Below are 19,565 nucleotides of genomic sequence, written 5' to 3' on the forward strand. Positions count from 1 at the left end.
TCGTTACCAAAACATAATTGGACACAGATTTAGGAAAAGAGACCACTGTCCTCGATCCTGTGAGGAGATGTTAAAGAGGAGGTGGTGGGACTGGTTTATCGTGTGAAATTTTAAGTCAAGGTAGCCAAGGGTTATGTGTGGATTCAACTGGATCTTGTCTTAAACAAACCCAGTTATCAAACATATATTGGGGAAGTTGTGTAAGACTTGAGATTTAGAAGATATTTAGAAAATATATCTCAATTATATTAGTTGTAACCCTGGAATTGTTACATAAAAATATTCTCAGTAAATACTCCTACTAGGAATGTTTAAAGGTGAAATCCCTGATGTGTAGGGCTTACTTTAGAATCTTCACTAAAAAGCAAAGTGTATGGAACAAGCGTAGGCGATGTTGTACATTCCCACACCTGTATGGTGGTGCAGCTGCTCATGAGAACCACACTTGCTTCACTGTGGCTTTGACAGTCTGCACAATACAAGTGCAAAAATTACTTTGATGACCTAAAATAATTTGATTTTGTATTTGTATCCTGTCTCACTCCATAGAAAATGGTTCTTTTATTTGTTCTCCTCATTTCTCAGCACTTCCTCGGTAATGGCAAAACCCAGAGCTGGCAGTGACATCCTAAAACAAGCTTGTATTTAATGAAGGCCCAATTTACAACATTATCAACATAACTGACAGCTCCTGAGAGGAGATCATTATCCAGTGAGCCTCTGTGCGTGTCGAGGTAGGAACGGGATCATAGATTTAGATTTCAATTTACAAAGCTTCCTGCAAAAGCTGAAGGTATTTAGACCATTAAGAATTTTCAAGCCATGTCTACCTGTCTCTCTACCATGTTGCAACACTGCAGAATGTTTATTTTACACGAGCAATTTCTAACACAATTTTCTAATTATGAGTCTGAAACCGAGTTTTGCCTTCTACCAGCCCAGTGACTCATAGCCTCTGCCTGCTCAGTCAAAGGACCTGTGTTTTGCACAAGTGAAGGAGATATCTTCCCATTCCTCCCAAGAAGTCTGGCTTTTTGCTCTAGGGGGGAAGTAAAGGCTGCAGGTCAGCCCTCACTCCTCCTCAGGCAAATTGGCCCATGCTTCTTTACATGTATCACACTTTCCCACCACACTAAAGAGTCCACTGTCAAAGCATGCCGCCTTTAGCTACCTGGAGCATCCCACAGTTTGTGGATGTAAGGCCTTTCCTGATCAGGACACGAGGGTATGGAGGAAGAGAGTGGATTAGGATCAGCCTTCGCTCAGGAACACTGGTCACCTAGGCTTGTGTGTGGAGGTCTCTGTGGGTGAGGAGAAATCCTGACGCCCATTCCAAGGATATGGATCGTGTGACCTCAAATGAGCCACTTAACATTTCTGAGCCTCATTTTCCCCAAGTGCATAATGAGGGCATCAAAGCAAATGATTTCCAAGACTCTAATAAATTCTAATGGTGAACAACTCAAAGAGTAAGCTATATAACACCTAAATCAAACACTTTCAACCCTGTTTTACTAACTGTAGGAGTACTGTAGTTATATAAAAATGTTGAATAAGTGAATGAAATACTATAACCTTTCCTTTATGGGCATATTTGATTTGAAACTATTAAAATTTTCCATAAAGCCTTTGGAGAAAATTAATAAAAAGTCCATAAGATGGGCCAGCAATGCAAGTGAGTGACAGAATGCTCGCCCAGCATGCCCATGGCCTGAGTTCAATCCCTAGCATCTCAAAAAGAATAAGAAAAATCTGCGAAATATTTCTGGGTTTTGTCTTTTGTTTTCTTAACAAGGAAGTGAAGGGGTCTTGGTGTACTGGGAGGAGCATGTCAGATTTCTCTCAGTAACAAAAGGCCCCTTACCAATCTGGGGAGTGAGTCAACAGGCCAAACCGTGTTAAGTCTGGTGCATTGGGCTGAAGCAGCTGGTAAGGAGGTGGACCTGTTGCTATTCAGAGGTGTCCTTCCCATTGCCTGCCTGCCACAGGGCTGCTCTCATCTCTCACTTACTTACATTCATGAATTCTCTCTCACTGTCCCTAAATGTCCACCCATTTTGTTTTATTGTTATTGAGAACAGACGCAGTAGACTGAGGATGCGAGGCTGAATAGCTCTGCACATGAGTCAAAACAGACATTTGAGACAGTAACAATGGCTCCCAAAGGTGGTTTGTTTTAACTGTCATTCAGATCTGGCTTCTCCCTCACTCCACCTTTCCTGTCTTAGTCAGGTTTTGCCCCAGACAGCCTCTCTAACCTGGCCCAGGGAGGGTCAGCTGGAGGGTAGAGGTAAAAGCATGGGAGACCATGGGAAGAGCCCAGTTCAGGCCCGGCTCCTGCAGCATCATTCAGAGGTCGTGGTTTTCACCCAGCTGATTTTCATAGATTTCTGCATTAAAAATTAAGATTCTACTACATTTAAAACAGATTGGCAGGCTACTTAAAATTCCTATAAATAATTTATCAGCCCATCCATTCTGATTTCTTCCAAATACTATCTTGGTTATTTTTAGTGCAAAATAAATCATATCTTAACTACTGAGCTCAGGGAAGATGGAAGAAAAATGCCACCACCATGCCTCTAACCAAATTAAGGGAAATGGTGTTAATTATCTTCATATTTTAATGTATCAAAGAAGAAGGGCCAATGTGTGGTCAAATTTAGTGGTGAGAAACTTGTACATGAGGGAAACATTGTGTCTGAGCGCAGGGAAAGACTACTGAAGTTGAGGCTGTGTGGCTAAACCCTAAGTCCCCTAGTTTGCATTCCTTAATCCAACCAGTACTAACTGAGCTTCTCTCCTAGAGGAAAGGAGGTGACTCTGGGCTAGCATGTCCCTATGGCCATCCTGGTGGCACAGTAGTACGGGGAGGTTGGATTCTGAGGAAAAGTGGGTTGATGGTGTTAAGGACATGCTGTTTACCAAGCTGTGATCTTGGTGAGCAGTTGGAGAGGGGCACGGTAACAAAAGTACATACTGCGTGTGTGGCTAGATTCTCCCTTCATAGCACTGACAGCTCCACCCTCTCAAGTTTGGGGTGTCTTGAGGGTCAGACAGAGAGCAGGTCCACTCCATCTCAACTCAGTCTCAGCAATGACAGGACACGTCACAGAGTCACAATGGCTTGGGCACAGAGGACACCTCTGCTTCTCACTGGGACTCCAGGTCAGTTTAGCTCCTGCTGTGGGGGACAACAAATCCTCTGGCCATGCTTTGATCTCTATCACAGGGGACACCTAGCTCCTCCATACCTCTCCTCTTTGTTAGAGGGTAGTGCCTCAGTCGGGGAATCATTGAGGAAGGCTCAGAACCATCACCAGGTCCCCTGGATCCATCTCACTACCCATCCATTGGCTTGTGAAGTTTGTCCCTGTAAGGTTCCTCAAGTCCCTCCCATTTGGCTTTCTCCACTGAGCCTACACATGTCTGAGTTCACCGTGCCTCACGTCTCAGCTCCTTGTTCATGAGTTAACATTTCTCAGTCAGAAGCAGCTTCCACACAAGCAGTGATCAGAACATATGTAGATCCAATTGAAAACGTTTGATTACGAATACAAAGCAAATGTTCCAAACTCCCTGGGGTCGGGCTTCATGACAGTGATTCAGTTTTCTGTCCTGCTAAGTGGTTGTGTGTCTTATCACTGGTGTGTGTGTTTGTGTGTGTGTGTGTGTGTGTGTGTGTGTGTGTGTGTGTGTGTGTGAGTGAGAGAGAGAGAGAGAGAGAGAGAGAGAGAGAGAGAGAGAGAGAGAGAGAGAGAAGAATGCTTCTAGGACATCTGAAAGTGTGACAAGTTGAAAACAGGATGTTGATCTGGAGTGAAACCCTGCAACCCCTGTCCTGAGCACCCTCAAAGGCTGTTTGTATATTTGTTTCACCACTGCCATAACAACCACCACAGGCATAATACCAATGATTCATGAACTACAAACACATTCACTGTATCACTCAATTCTCACAGTAGCCCACCAGAGTGACTTACTGCCTGTTAACAAATAAAAAAATGGAGATTTAACAAAACTAAATGATTTGTCCTGGAAGGACAACTGAGAGCCAAACCTAAGGCTTAAGTCCTCTTCTCTACTCACTTGCATGTATGTATGGATGCGCAACCCACAGCCTTCATGGAGGCTTGCAACCCATGGATTGCAGGTGTTTACGTTAAAAAATGAAAACTCCTAGGGATGGACATGCTTGCTTCCTTCCTTTTAAAGGATTTTTTTATATCAATAAAACATTAAGAAGCAAGATGTATTAATGATTTTTTAACTGAACACTTTATTTTGAAATAATTGCAGTTCATAGGAAGTTACAAAAATAGTAAGGGAAATTTTAATTTAAGTTGGAAAATAATGGTTATCTATAGGTGTCTACAATGCAGCACAGGAGCCATCTTGTGCTGTGTGAACTGACACTGAGAGGTTGGATAGGAGTGGCTGCATCTGGGTAATTGGAGCAGGCTTTCTGCACAAAGTATTGTGTGGATTGACCTGGAAAATATGCACAGGACGTCTTTGTGCACACAGGGTGGAGGGAGCATTTGGGGAAGACATTGACTTGAGTCAAACAGCTATGGTGAGGAAGCACAAGGCAGGCCTGGGAAAGCAGTGAATGCCCAAAGGAAGGACAGGGCAATATTTTTAATCAGCACAGTCTCCCAGCTCCTCTTTCTGGTGTGCTCCGTGCAAAGGTCAACATGAATGGACAGAGATGGACCTGGCCCCTTGTCATGAGCATCTGTAGAGGTGGGCTCAGAACTCTCAGGGCCAAGAAAGCCACTGCTTTGTAATTTCCTGGTACAGAAACCTGAAAAGACTTTTCTTTGTAGAATAAAGAAAGTATTTTCAAGGTTTCTCAAATCAAGAGCAGCTAGTGCTGAGTTGTAAAGTGTGTGTGTGTGTGTGTGTGTGTGTGTGTGTGTGTGTGTGTGTGTGTTCCCAGGAGCTTGTTTTTCCACCCTCTGATTCTGTGTGTAGATTGCACATGGCTCTGCGTTACTTACCTCTTTCCAGGCTTGCAAGCAACAACTCATCATGGTATCTTAAAGTTAAGATCTATTTTTTATGTGTATATAGTGCACAGTTATACATGCATACAGAAGAGGAAGTCAGATCCCCTGGAGCTGGAGTTACAGGTGGCTGTGGAAAGAGGTCCTTGGAAAGAGCAGCAAGTACTCTTAATCACTGAGCCATCTCTCATCCCCGACCTAGTTGAAATTTAAAATAAAAACTGAAGCAAAAGCATTTACCGAAAGGGTGAGATGCAGGTATTGTTAGACCCACTTCCCACCATGCTTTAAGAGCAGTGGTGGTGGACCAAGGCTCCTGGCCTCAGGCACCATGGTTCTTTGATTTCGCTTCCATGTATGTACTGTGTCTTATAAGCCACCATTTCCCTCTTTGCATTTGTTGCAAGAAATGGCCTGTGCCTCTCTTCTTGGAAACACACAGATTACATGGCCAAGTTTCCTGGATTAGCCTCCCTCCTGGCCCAGTAGCCACAAGACAAAGTTCATCTGCAGAACAAGCTAAATTTGAACAGTATAGAAATGATTCTATAAGTTGTTTAATTTAAAATAATTTGAAAGGACAATATAATTTCATTAGGCAAATGAAATTTATTTGCCACTACTATTTTTTTTTTAAACCTGAAGATGAATCAGAAAAAGACAAATTCATTGTATTAGTGTTTTTGTTTGTTTGTTTTAAGAGATCAGTCCTTGGAACAGTTTGCTACCCATGCTTCCATCCTATCCCAAGTTGTCTTGAATAAGCATTTTGGAAACATGTTAATACACCTTGTCTGTATGGCCATGTTTACACACAAAGCACCACTATCAAGCTGTGGCTCTCTACTATAACATATTGAATCTATACATTACACAGCACTTGTCAGACCACAGCTCCTTGCTTAGATAACTACCCAGTAAACATTTGTTGCTGTGTGTCCATTTACACTGAGTTCCAAAGGCAGGATCTTTCCTTCTCTTTCTTTCTTTTTTTACTTTTTTCTTTTTCCCCCTCTCTCCTTCCCTCCCTCCCTCTCCTTCTCCTCCTCCTTCTTCTCTTTCTCCTTCTTTTTTTTTTGAGACAGGATTTCATGTAACCCAGACTGGCTTAGAACTCACCTGGCAAACAAAGACTGCTTCACTGATCTCCTGACCCTCCCCTGCCTCCCCTTCTCCAGTGTTGAGATCATGAGCATAATTCAGTGTTGGACGCGAAACCGAGGGCTTCCTCCTGCACTACTAGCTGAACTAAATTCCTAGCCCTAGGGAGGATTATTTTTTAATATATTTATTTATTAAATTTTTTTTCATTTTACATGTCAACTCCAGTTCCCCCTCCCTCCCCTTCTCCTGCCTCCTCACCTCCCTCCCACTCTACCCCCATCCACTCCTCAGAGTGGGTAAGGCCTCCCATGGTAGTCAACAAAGTCTGGCATACCAAGTTGAAGGAGAGCCTAGCCCCTCCCCATTGTATCAAGGCTGAGCAATGTATCCCACCACAGGGAATGGGTTCCAAAAAGTCAGTTCATGCACCTGGGATAAGTCCTGGCCCTGCTGCCAGGGGCCCTACAAACAGATCAAGCCACACAACTGTCACCCACATTCAGCGGGCCTAGTTCAGTCCCATGCAGGTTCCCGAGCTGTCAGTCCAGAGTCAGTGAGCTCCAACTAGCACCGGTCAGCTGTCTCTGTGGGTTTCCCCATAAAGATCTTGATCTCTTCTTCTTCTACTCCTTCTTCTTCTTCTACTCCTTCTTCTTCTTCTTCTTCTTCTTCTTCTTCTTCTTCTTCTTCTTCTTCTTCTTCTTTTTCTTCTTCTGTTTTTGTTTTGTTTTTTTTTTTGAATGCCTAATGCTGTTTAGTGAAGGAGGGAGGAGGTCTTAAATACAGGCTTATAGCACAATGGGAGAACCCTGGAGGGCAGAAGTTCGCTTCTGATGTTTTTTGTTTTTTTTTGGTTTTTTTTTTTTTTTTTTTTTGGAGCTGAGGATCAAACCCCAGGCCTTTTGCTTGCTAGGCAAGCACTCTACCATTGAGCTAAATCCCCACCCCAACTCTTGATGTTTTACAATCTTGCATCTAAGCTGTTAACACCCAATATGCTGGATACACAGACAAGGAGCTTCCCTTAAGCATTCAGGAGGATGGAATCTCGCAGGGAATTAGCATAGAGAGGATATCAAGGTCAAGGTCGACAAGCAAGGCAATAGTTACCCAAAATGGGGGCCAGGGCCCTACAAGTCCCCCCTTTTACTAAAAAATTGAGCTTCTGACTTAGGTTGTGTGGGACATCGGGAGGTCACCTTACCCATCATGGAGACACCTGTCCAGGCCACACAGGCATTCTGTCTTAGGTTGGTGAGTGCCCCACAGGTATTACCCATCTCTGAATACTCATTATCATACAGGCTCAATCGTGTGAGAGCTGTAGAGTTAACTGTTGCCAAAGGTCTCTCTCTAAGTGGTGCTGGGCTTGCAATCTGTGTGATCAACACAGAAAAGACCAACAGAAGTCTTAACCCACCCATAGCCGGTAGGCTAAAGGCAGCTGAGCCATTCCCTTCCTTAACGAGCTTTACTGTAAATTGGAGTCCTTGTAAGATGGTATCCCGAGAGCAAATGGAACTTGAGTTTGTAAATTTATAACTTTTAAAGCCAATCGAAATGTATATAACTATTGATTTAAATTTGTCATGCCCAATAGAATGAAAAATTAGTTAACTGTGGTAGCTACTTTTGCTGCCAGGGTCTCCACTGTGCTAGCTGAAGTAACCAGTTATGAAATGGCAATCCTAGAAACAGTAGTAGTGGTGGTTGTCACTGTTATAACAGCAACAACAGCAGCAGTGATGTCAAATTCTCTTCTGGAGAGTGTGGGTATCCATTAGCATGGGCACAACTCCAGGAACACGAACTACCTAGGCCCATTATTCTTGATCCCAGCATGACCCAAGCTGGCAGCTCCGCAAAAGAACAACTAAGAACCATAAAGGAAAAATAGGCAGCAGAACTAATGGTCTCATAATGGCTACATTCAGACTCACAAATTTTAAGTTATCTTCAAAGGGGGATAAATGAATTTCAGGAGGCAAAAAAATGTTGCACAGAGCCACTCCTGAGAAGTAGGTACTGGTCCAGCATGAATAGGATTGTGAGAATGAAAATGCTTAGCTGGCATGCTACTGTTACTAAATGGAGGTCAGTGATCTTCAGTGTTATCCTTAATCTTGTAGGTGTCTGGGTGACACGTTCTCAAACATACTTAAAAAAGCAGTTACCTCTCTTTCTCTTCCTTCACTCTTGTTCCCAGGTACTGGTCTCTGCTCTCTTCTATGCCCCTTCTTTGCCCCTTCTCTCCCATCCCCTCAATAAACCTCCCATGTGGGCCCTGTTGTATGGTGTGGAGGGATTATTTTTATTGAAAAAAATCACAAATATTAACTTATAATCACTCAGGCCACTTCACCTTGAATGTGCAATCCTAGCTTCACAGCCAGCTTTATTTTAATGTGACAAGAATTACAGTTCTGCATTCAAGTCCATCCTTCTGTGCCTTTGTTTTGTTTTAACCACTGGCCCTGTCTATGGGCTCTTGATAACAAAATATTTGTGTGTTTTCGATCAAGTGAAAAGCACAGGCCTAGCTTTTCTAGTTACCACACCCTACCTGATTCAGGGTGTGCAAGGGAAGGAACTGGACCATAAAAGGATGTAGCCAGGGCTGCCTCCTTCACCTGCTCAGCAGGTGGGCCCAGGAGCTCACTCTGCCTCTTTGTTTGATCAGCAGTTGTTTTCTCTGCCTGTTTGTTTTGCTGGTTTGGGTTCCTGTCCTGTCCATTAGTCATTTGGTTTTTCCTGCTTTGTTCTCTGGTGGGTTTCTGCTAGCTGCTTTACACTGCTGCTGCACTGGAAGGCCGTGTCCTTTGTGCCTCCTAATCTGCTTGTGGTCATGTCTGGATGTTGTTAGACACATGTGTATGTGTTGGAGTACACAAGGCAATGCTGCAGAGTTCCCCTGAGAGGAGGGTGGGTTTGAAGAAACAATGGCCAAGTCCCTGGGAAAGAAGCAGCTCCCATACCAGTCCCAGACTCCTGTGTACCAAGGGACTTTCCAAAGGAAACTGGACCACAGAACATGGACACTCTCCAGTAACTAGTTTACTAACTAGTCAAGGAATGCTCTTTTTACTAGAAGTGTGTGCATGTGTATGTACGTGCACGTGCATATGGGAGTGTGTGTAGTTTAGATTTTTTTAAGCCCTCATGAGTAAGTACAAGTTACCAAGTTGGGACAAGCAAGAGAAGCGTCATGAGCAGTAAGACACAACAGGTGACTGTTGAACAGACATCTATTCAGCCCAGATAAGACTCAACAATAAACCAAAGAAACAACGATACCCAAATGTAGCTTGAGAACTAATGGATTTCTCATGATTCCTTACAAGAGTGTGGGTGACTCAGAGGCACTGGTATCACCAAAAATCCTACTCTTGCCTGGGTGACAACTCACAAAAAAAGCTACATCTTTGCACCTCCCTGGACAATTGCAGGAGGCTTGCTAGAGTCTCTTCTTTCCAACATTTGTTACTATTTGTATAACAAGGGAAGAGTCTCGGAGCCTTCATGAGCTTCCTGAGTCTTTTGGGATTCCCTCTTGAAGGAGGGTGCTTCCATATAGAGGACATAGGCGCACTACATTTGAGCTGGGGCAGTACCAAATGCCTAGGTCAAGACTGAAGCCCAGTACTCCTCCTATGTAGGATTCTAGTACTCAGATATTGTCCTGCTGGGGAAGAGACCAAACACACTTGACATTTATCCATCCAAACAAATGCTCCGCACACTGTGTGCTTATCTGGCCTGCTCCAACTCCATGTGGCAATTGTTTCCCCTCCCCAGACTTCTTTCTGCTCCTGTGTTGGAGTTTTAGTGTAGAGATACAGTTCTGAATGATGCACAATATAATCAGGTGAATTTGGGTGTGGGAAGGAGAAGAGAGCATGAGTCACACATTTCCATATTGTTGTGACTTGACTCATTTATTCCTATACTGATTTAAGTGTGTCAGTAAAGTTAATTTTCTTCAAAATCTACAATATTAGAAAATTGCAATTCTGATCTACCCATTAGTTGTAGCTAAACCAAGTTTTCTCTTTTATATTTCACATTTCCTATGTTAACCTAATTTACTAGTAGAATTAATGCTTACTTTTATCTATATCCACCATTTCTTTATTTTTTTTCCTTTAAAATTTTCACAGCATTAGTTAGGGCAAAATCAAAAGAGCCAGGCATGCTCTTGCAGGCCGGTCAACTGGTACTGGGGACGCAGAGGCTGGACAACGACAGTTCAAGCTCTGTCTGAGCTACAGAGTAAGTTCAAGACCAACCCGAGAAACTCAGTGAGATCTTGTTTCAGAAAAAAAGGTGAAAGGGGCTGCAGAGGTAATCTCCACTGGAATTCAAACCCAAGTACAAAACCAAGTGGTGAATGGAGGGTGGAAAGAAAGAGGGAGGAAGGAAGGAAGAAAGAAAAGGGGGAGGGAGGAAAGAAGGGAGGGAGGGGAAGAGAGAGGAAGAAAAAGAAAATTTTAAAAGAGAAAGAAAATGTGACAAAGTGGCAGGACTCACAAATCCTCATTGTGCCTAGTGAAGCTACAAAAGCCCCTGTCATTAAGAATCTGGCTACCCAGTGACAGCTGGTACTGTTATCCTCACATGGGGAAGTTTAGAAGAGTTTTACTGTGCAGATGACCTGGCTGAGACAATCAAGACAATGTGTGTAGCACCACTAGAGGAGAAAGCAGTGCACTATACACTGAAGTAGACTGCTGCCACTGGGAAATGTGAGAATAAAGCCACCAAGATAGGCTGGAGAACTGCAGGACAGACCGGAACAGAGGCCAGCGCATAGGCTCCGAGAGTCACCGGCTTCTGGGGAAAAAGCTGAAGGGTTTTGTGACATTCATTAATTCCCTCCCCTTCTCATTCAGTGGGAAGCTAGGTTGTGTCAGAAGCCACTGTCTCAGCCTTGTTATTACTGGATCTTGCCAATGGACTGTGGTATAAGGCAGGACCCCACTCTCAGCTTGCAATTGCCGGTTTAAAAGACCTGCCTATTTCAGATGCTGACACCAGAGGTTCATGGGATTGAATTCTAAATAAAATAGGCCAGAGATGGTTTAGACCTTAGGTACATAAATTTCACTCCACAAAAAAGACAGCAGTTAGCAATGGTAACTTACAACAAAAAAACCTATGCTTTCAAAACGGTTAATAAATATGTAAAGTGGGTGCCTGACTTCTAATTCCAGCCCAAGGCAGGCATCATGGATAGATCCTTTCTTGCCGTGGTGTCATCCTTTAAAGCCCTCAGTCCTCCTCCAAAGCTCCAAAGTCTCTATCAATGGACTGGAATTGGTCCTGAAAATAAAGGTAACTTTACTCATAATATTGATAACTAGTCATTCAATTTGCTGTGTCTGCTTCCTACAATATTATAAAAAACAAAACAAAACAGAACTACAACAATAATAAAAACAGTATCTGTAAGTCACAGAAGAAAGAGCTTAATGTTTTTCAAAATTCTCCATGCTTAGATCCAGCATAATATATTGAAAGACTAGTTTGAGACACTCTGAGGCTCACACTACAGGTAAATGGGCACATAACTAAAAGTACCTCCTTGGAACCCTCTAGAATGTAGCCTGGGTGACAGGATCACTGAAAAGACTTTTCCTTTCATCCCCAAGATCTTTACAGGAAAAAGACAGTGGGTGCAGCCCAACACCCAACTCTGTGATGAAGAAAAGTTGGGAGAGAAAGTGTGGGTCAAAACTGATGCATGGCTGGGCCTTTCTTGGCATCATTCAAATATCTCCCAGAAACCACCACGAATTCTTTTCTTTCCAAATATCTTTCCACTTGGGGAGTGGGGGGAAATCCAACATTTGGACAGTGTCTCATAGCTGGAAGGTTTCTTCGGTCCTGCCCGGTCCCCACGTCCTGCCTGGCCCTGTGGTCCCACAGCTGCATACAAAATAATCATTCAGAGGTTTAATATTATTTATAAATTTCATGGCCTATATCAGGCTTCTTGCTAGCTAGCTCTTTCATCTTAAATTAACCCATTTCTATTAATCTGTGTTTTGCTGCCTGGCCATGGTGTTACCAGTCTGCTGTCATCTTGCTTCTCCTTGGGTGGTGCCTGACATCTCCTCCTCCTCTCCTTTCTTCTCTCCATCTCTGCTTGGATTTCCCACCTGCCTCTAAGCTGCCCTGCCACAGGCCAAAACAGCTTTATTTATTAGCCAATGGGAGCAATACATATTCACGGCATACAGAAAGACATCCCACAGCAGTGTCTATGCCCCAGAACTATACCACTAGATTGCAAAAACCCTCCTGTTTGAAGAGAGTTTACAGTTGTACTTTGGCCTGCATTCTGAGCTATTCTAGCTCCATGAAAGCACATCTATGTAGCAGTTGTGATCCACATGTAGCCATTAAACATCAGACATGTGACTGCTTGCTAAAAGTGTCCCAATACCACCACAGGTAGTCCTCACTGTTAGCACGGCTCTGTCAGCCTCTTATCCCTACTTCGCAAATTATAATTTAGAGGTTCAGAGCAATTAAGTAATTTGGTTCCTTCATACAGAGAATAAATGCATAGATCTGATTTGGATGCAGGTTGTTTTCCTTTATTTCAGTCCAGAGTCTCTTACACACTAAGCTAGCCAAACACTAGCACGTCCAATTATTCCATCACTATTGTGTGCACATCGTCCATGATGATGAAACTCCCTGCACCTGTGCTGTCCAGTAGACACAGTGCTTGTATGTGGCTGTTAAACATCTAAAATGTGGCTGATGCCCCTGAGAACTTCATTAGATTTGAGGATGGATAGATGGTTAGGTGTTACTGCTCTGGGCAGTAGCCCTCATCACAGACCCATGCATCAAGGCCAGGTGTGTTTTGTTAACTCCATCTTGTTGCCTAGCTGGGGTCTGCTAATAAGCAGCTACACAGTGATGCTCTCGAATGGATCTGTGTATATAATCTGGAATCCTGTCTCTAAGGTATCACCTTTGGAACAACTCACTCAAGTTCCTTCTGCTTTGCAGCCCACTCTCAGCAGTAGAATGATACAGAATGGTAATAAAGATAAAATAAGTTACCAACCTCTACATATGAAAAAAAATCAAGACAAATACTTGGAGAAAATTTTACCTATGAGTCACTGGTCATCTAAAAGACAAAAAATTTAACTTTTAATCTTTCTCCCTTGAAGAAAATGAATTGTTACTAGATTATAAATGAGCTAAGTGAATTAATTATATGCTATTTGCCCTCTCTCAACACATTCCTAAATTCGGTGGTGAACTATTTCTTATGCTAAATGCTTGTAATATGGCATTATCCACCACTATGACCAGGAAGAAATTAAGACATAGTTTATGTGGATCATTTCAGAAACATCCTTTGAAAGGAGAGATATGTGGGTTAGGGAGATGGCTCAGTCAGTAAAATGCCTTGCAAGCCTGAAGTCCTTACTTTGGTCCCCAGAATGCATATAAAGCAGTTGGGAAAAGAAAACAGCATTTCTGCATTTGTGATCACAGCACTTGGGAGATGGACATAGACATATCCTTGGGGCTCTTTGGCTAGCCATGTAAGCTTACTTGGTGAGTTACAAGACAATGAAAGATCCTGTCTCAAAGAGGGGTGGGAAGTAGGGCCTAAAGAATGATACCTAAGCTTGTTCTCTGGCCTTCACATCCATGTGCACACATGTGCAGGTCATCTAGACACACATACACACCTGCACACATAAAACTTGTACATAAAATAGGAGAGAACTGCAATGGCTAATTCTTTGAGTCGCAGTATGCTGAAGTGCTGGATTCACTCATGGATCATGAAAATATGCACTACAAGTCACTTTGTAAACAGTTTCAGCAAGAGACGTCTATATTTCTGTACTCTAAAGTCAAGTCCACGGTAATTTGAAGTGTTTCTTAGGTGGGACCATTGATAGCTACTATGTCCAGGACAGTTTGTAAAGGTACTGTGAACTTAACTCTCAAATCTCCCCACAGCAAGCACACAGGCTCCTGAAATTTTAACCTTTGAGCATTACATTTCTACAGAGTAGACGATCTCTAAATTTTGATGGACATGAAAGCCACTCAGGAACTTGCTAAAAACATGAACTATGGTCACTTGAAGAAATTCTGAAGGATCTAGGGGTCTTTATTTAAACCATCTTTTTGCAGTTTGGGTCCATGAACTGCTCCTGAGAACTAGTGATAAGTGTTTCCCAGGTAGCTGTTACAGGGAAGGTTTGCTTGATGGACACTACACATCAAGCTGTGTGTGGGTCCACACTCATTGTGGACAGCCTGGCCACCTTGGCTACATCATTCCCTTCCACACCAGCCCATTTTGTTTTGATTCCAGGAGTGAGCGCTGAATCACTGACTTAAGCCCACACCTACTGCCAAGGTAAGTACATTTCAGAGTGAAACACAGGACTTTGTCTGGGAGAAAGACATTCATCTCTTTCCCCACCCTGGCTTTTTAGCCTAAATGCAGGAAAACACACTAGCTGGGTAGTGGTGGCACATGATTGTAATCCCAGCACTCAGGAGGCAAAGGCAGGTAGATCTCTGTGAGTTCGAGGCCAGCCAAGCAAGGCTGTTACACAGAGAAACCCTGTCTCCAAAAACCAGGAGGAGGAGGAAGAGGAAAAAGGAGGAAGAGGAGGAGGAGGAGGAGGAAGAGGAAGAGGAAAAAGGAGGAGGAGGAGGAGGAACAGGAGGAGGAGGGGCAGGAGGAGGAGACACACTGTCCAGACTGTCCAGACACTGTGAGTGGCTACCTTACAACCATGTGGAGGGGCAAGCTTAGAATGAAGTTTGTACCATGAGCAGAAGGCAGAGCAGTGAGATTGCTGGGATCATAGGTACACTCTTAAGCCTGACAAATTCCTCCAAGATGCTTGTCCTAAACTCTAGACTTCTCAGAACACACATCAAATGGAATCCCCCTTCTTTTGAGCATCTTCTATTATTCAAAAGGAAAAAAAAGAAATGATTTAACTGATACAGGATGTTGTTTTAGATTCTACACACCCCTTTTTCTTAGCACTGACTTCTGTGCCTTCAAGATCCTTTTTCCTTCTTTTCCAACACAGCCTTAAGCATACATGAGAGTGTCCATGTCTGCATTCTCCCCACCCATCACTTCTCCTGTAACAGCTTCGACCACATCTGCCTCTTTTCTTTCTCATTAGGACTAAACGAAACCGTCCGTTGTTCTCCTCCTGGCAAAGAGCTCCACTAAAGACCTTAAAATGCACCAGATGAAACTCATATCTTCAGAGGAAATGGCCCCTTCGTAGGTTGACGAATGAAGACTCCCTTTTAAGACATTTCACACAGTTTTATCTTGCTGCCCTGTCATTTCAGGTCCAGTTCAAACGTGATTGAGTATTCATTGTTTGGCCCCTTCACACAGTGTGGTGTCTTATCACAACACAAAGATGCAGACCCAGGAAGAGCCGCAGCTGAAGCCCAGGAGAAGCCACAGTCCTGGGCCTGAGCAACATCTAGAGAGGAGCCCACCAAGGAATTCCTGGGTTGCCAACTACTCCCTCCAAGAAGCAGCAATTGTTGTGCTACTATGTCCTACGGACAAAACACAGAAAATTTTACCCTTTTTTTTTTTTTTTTCCTTTCTTTTCTGCTTCGCTTAAGAAGATGAGAGCAAATGAAGTCAGTCATAGAAACTCATCCCAGGAGCACCCCTCTCCCCCCAAATCCAGACTACGGTGAAAGAACTTCTAAAAACCTTCTAATTCCTGCATGGGCCACTGTGGGGTTGAAACAATTTAAGAACGTGAAATATTTTCACCGATTTCTCATTTTTCCAAGAGAAGACTGAAGAAAAGTGTGGTCATCTAGAGAAACGTTATTACCAAACTTATTTGTTTGTGTATTTATTTAACCGTTGCTGTCTACTTTATCGCTTATATAATGTTGACATTCTTTGAGAATGGGCAGATGGACCTTATTCAAGTTCTGACAGTAACTCTTTGTTATTGTACAAACGGCTTCAGAGGTATTTCATTACCATTTGTAATCATCCGTTTGCTTCTAGCTGGTGACATTTGGAATAGTAAGCAGGGGACATTCTTTGTGTCCAGTGAGTTCATAGAAAGTTAAACTTACTTTCGACAACAGACTCAAGCTTAGCTACCATTAACCCCTCTTCAGTTACTGTGTGATGTGTTTGAACAGTATGAATGATTAATGAAGGCTAAATAGTCCAGTTTCTATCTTAAACCCTTTTTGTTAACTGCCAGAGGGCTGAGTGACTGTGAGGTGATTTCTGCTCAAATGAGTTTTTATGCAATCTGATGCTTGTTCTCTGACAAAAAAATTAATGTATCAGCTGCTCATTTTCAAAAGATGCAAAAAGTCAGAAACTCTCTCTGATGCTTTTTCCCATCCCCAGACCAACACCGAGCACCGTGGTTCTTGCCAGTTTGGCATCAGAAAGAGAACTTGGCTTGCCTGTCTGAAAGAAGTGCATGGTTGCTTTCTCCCAAGGAAACCAAGATAAAATGTGGCCACTGGTCGCATCTATTACAGAGGTCCTAAAAGTCCCTTCACAGTTTTCCTGGACCAAATTCTGGGATTGTTCCCAGAGGAACACCATCCATGAGCTAAGAAAAACAGTCATGCCTGGCAACTTGCTGGCCGGAGGGAGGTGTGTAAGATGCTCTGCCTGTTTATTAGTTGATCTGGAAGAGACATCTTCAGAGATAATTCCTCTGGAAACATGTTTGGTAAAGGAGCTTAAGGATTATGAAAAAGCAGATATTAAAAATCCATGTGGAGAGCTAGAAAGAGACAGCTGACTGGATAAGAGGGAGCGGCATGAGCAGAGAAGGAGGCTTTGCATGACACAGCACAGTCCAGGAACACAGGAGGAGCACATAGTACACGAACATTCTTTGTGGTGCTGGGAATCCAGTCAGGCCCCTGTGTGGTCAAGGCAAGTGTTCAACCACCAAGCCACACCCAGGCCCGTCTAACCTCAGCAATTCTTTCTTTGGCTATGATTTAAATGCCCTCATTCATTTTTATAATTTGTTGGCATTTGGGGCATTGCTTATGACGTGCTTGTCAACCCAAATCCTCCAGAATTAAGACCCATAGCAAGGAATGCAGATATGTATGTCTACCTGACAGTCTCCCTTTAAAAAGTAAGAGAACCTTTATTCTTTGGTGGTCTGTTGGACATGAATCATTTACGAGTTTCCAAATAAAATGCTTTAGCACATCTGCCATTAATAAGCCTGATGCTAATTTTGTATCGCTTTTTTTTTTTTTTTTGTCATCACTTTTCCCAGTTGTGCGTTGCTATGGTCAACCATCTCCTTTCAAAAAGAAGGAAGGGAAATTAAATTAAGCTAGCATTTTCTGAAGAGAGTTCATTGGTCTACTTCATTCATTTAGCGACTCAGCAAACATGTTACTGTTCAGTTATTACATGCCCAGCAGTGTCCTGGCACTAGGGACACAGGGATGTTCATATCCAGTTCTTTACACAGGATCTCCCTCTTATTGGGAAAGGTGAGGAAGGATGGCTGCAGCTGATCATGAATATTAACCCAGGAATGAAGACAGTGACCAGGAATAACACCCTGTAAATATATGTTTGGTGAGAAAGGACATTTGCAGGGCCAGAAAATATATATTTTCTGAAGGTGTGATTAGCCTACAATGTGAAAAAAATCTCCTGGCAGCCACTCTGTAGTGGTCAGGGCCAACCCACCCACGAGGTAAGGGATAGGGAAGGAGTTTCCTGGATCAATTTTCTTCCATCTGGCCCTACAGGCAATTGATATGGATGTCTAGATACTTCCCAGACCTTATCTTTTTGTCTGCATAGGTCATTCCCAGGATGCCTGTGCTAGGAAGGGATGGCCATGTCCCTGTTGGCACCAAGTGCTTTCTACGCTCATGTGGTATTATGTGCTTAACTGTATGGGGCAGGGCACCTCACTTCTGTGTCTTCTGGTAGCATCACATCCAAATGACTGGCCTCATGGGCTGCTGGTTGGAGTCTGCATTTTGGGAAACCAAGTATAGCACTTGGTTTCAGGTCACCTTTTGCCCTGTAGCAAGGCACGTAGGCAGGCAGACTAGCTATGGGAAAAGGCACCTCATCCTAGCACACAGAAGAACTGTGATTGGACAATTCCTTCAGGTCCTATGACTCCACCACGTGCTAGTGGCTTCAGCATGAAATATTTTTTTGTTTGTTTGTTTCTGTGGTTTTGAGATGAGATCCCTCCTTGTTTTCTCAGGTTGAGTGCAGATTCCAGGTCTCTGGAACTGCAAGCAGACTCTGTCACACCTGCAAAGTGACGTCACACCTGGAAGTAACTGATGACCTCACCAGCAGAGGAAATCTCTTTGCATTTAGTTATCTGTCTTGTCCTTGTGACAAAGCCCTGGACAACAGTCTCCGAGAAGGAGGGAAGGAGTTCCTCTGGCTGCAGTTGGAGGTACAGCCATCACGGTGGGGAGGTCCCCGTGACAGCAGCAGGAGGTGTTGTTCACGTCGCGTCCGCGATTAGGGAGCAGAGAGAAATAAATGCTGGCTCAGCTTTGCTTGGGTCAGGATTCTATCCCATGAGGTGATCACACCCCACATCTAGGACTGATTTTCCCACCACAGCAAATCTTAAGGTGCGCTTCCATAGCAATTCCAGTAGCCGTCCTCCTGCATCAGCATCCCGGGTGTTGATATTACAGGCCTGGCTCTATCAGTTTTAGTTTAGGGTCTGATTGTGGAAAAACAAAAAATAATGAGTGGAAGATTGTCTCAGTGATCAGAAATACACTGTTGAGGGCGGCGGCAGGTCCTAGGAAAGAGGCTCCTCAGGAAGCTGCTGACAGAGTCCCTGGACTGGAAAGGAAGTCTACCTGTGAAAGAGCAATGGCTAGGCAGTGCTAGAGAAAACTAAGTTATTCAGCTTCTGCTTCCATCTGTGACAAACTGTGTGGCTTTCAGAAAGCTGTTTCTCATTTACCCAGTCTGCAGCATGGGAAAAGGAAAAACCAGTATCTGCCCCCTGATAGTTGTGGGACTTGACTGGTATAATCCCTGCCTGTGTCAACACAGTGCTTGTGAGGACTGCAGTACTATGTAAGGGTTCAGGACATGAGCCATGATATCAGCAAGCCTCAGAACACTGCTGAGAAAGCCCCTCAGCGTTCACCAGGTGGGAACACAGAAACTGGAAAAGGTCTGCACACATTTTCAAAGGTCTCAGAGCTGCAGTACAGTGGTGGGGGGTGGGGCAGGACTCCCATCTACTAAATGACTAAATGTCTACATGATCTTTATTCTTTTCCATTAATTTCAGCCTACACTTACTGAGCTTTTTAGTGGGTTCCCTTGCTATTATATTCAAGTCTAATTTCTCCTAAATTTTGGGTTGTTCTACAGCTCCAATACTTTACAATGCTGGTCAG

General features: G+C 43.5%; 1 long non-coding RNA gene across 6 annotated transcripts in view; it reads left to right on the forward strand.

The window, feature by feature from the left end:
- LOC118585986 overlaps window positions 1–19,565 on the forward strand; it is a 34,587-nt gene that overhangs the window by 6,485 nt on the left and 8,537 nt on the right. For 4 of the 6 annotated variants that reach the window (XR_004945258.1, XR_004945259.1, XR_004945261.1 and 1 more), the window contains exons 2-3: window positions 15,483–16,785; window positions 18,392–18,592. This is a non-coding gene — a long non-coding RNA (uncharacterized LOC118585986). Of the gene's footprint in view, window positions 1–585; window positions 735–15,307; window positions 16,786–18,391; window positions 18,593–19,565 lie in introns of all 6 variants that reach the window. The other 2 variants (XR_004945263.1, XR_004945260.1) reach the window with 2 other exon arrangements.

This window comes from Onychomys torridus, chromosome 6 (genome assembly GCF_903995425.1).
Source record: "Onychomys torridus chromosome 6, mOncTor1.1, whole genome shotgun sequence".
NCBI lineage: Eukaryota > Metazoa > Chordata > Mammalia > Rodentia > Cricetidae > Onychomys > Onychomys torridus.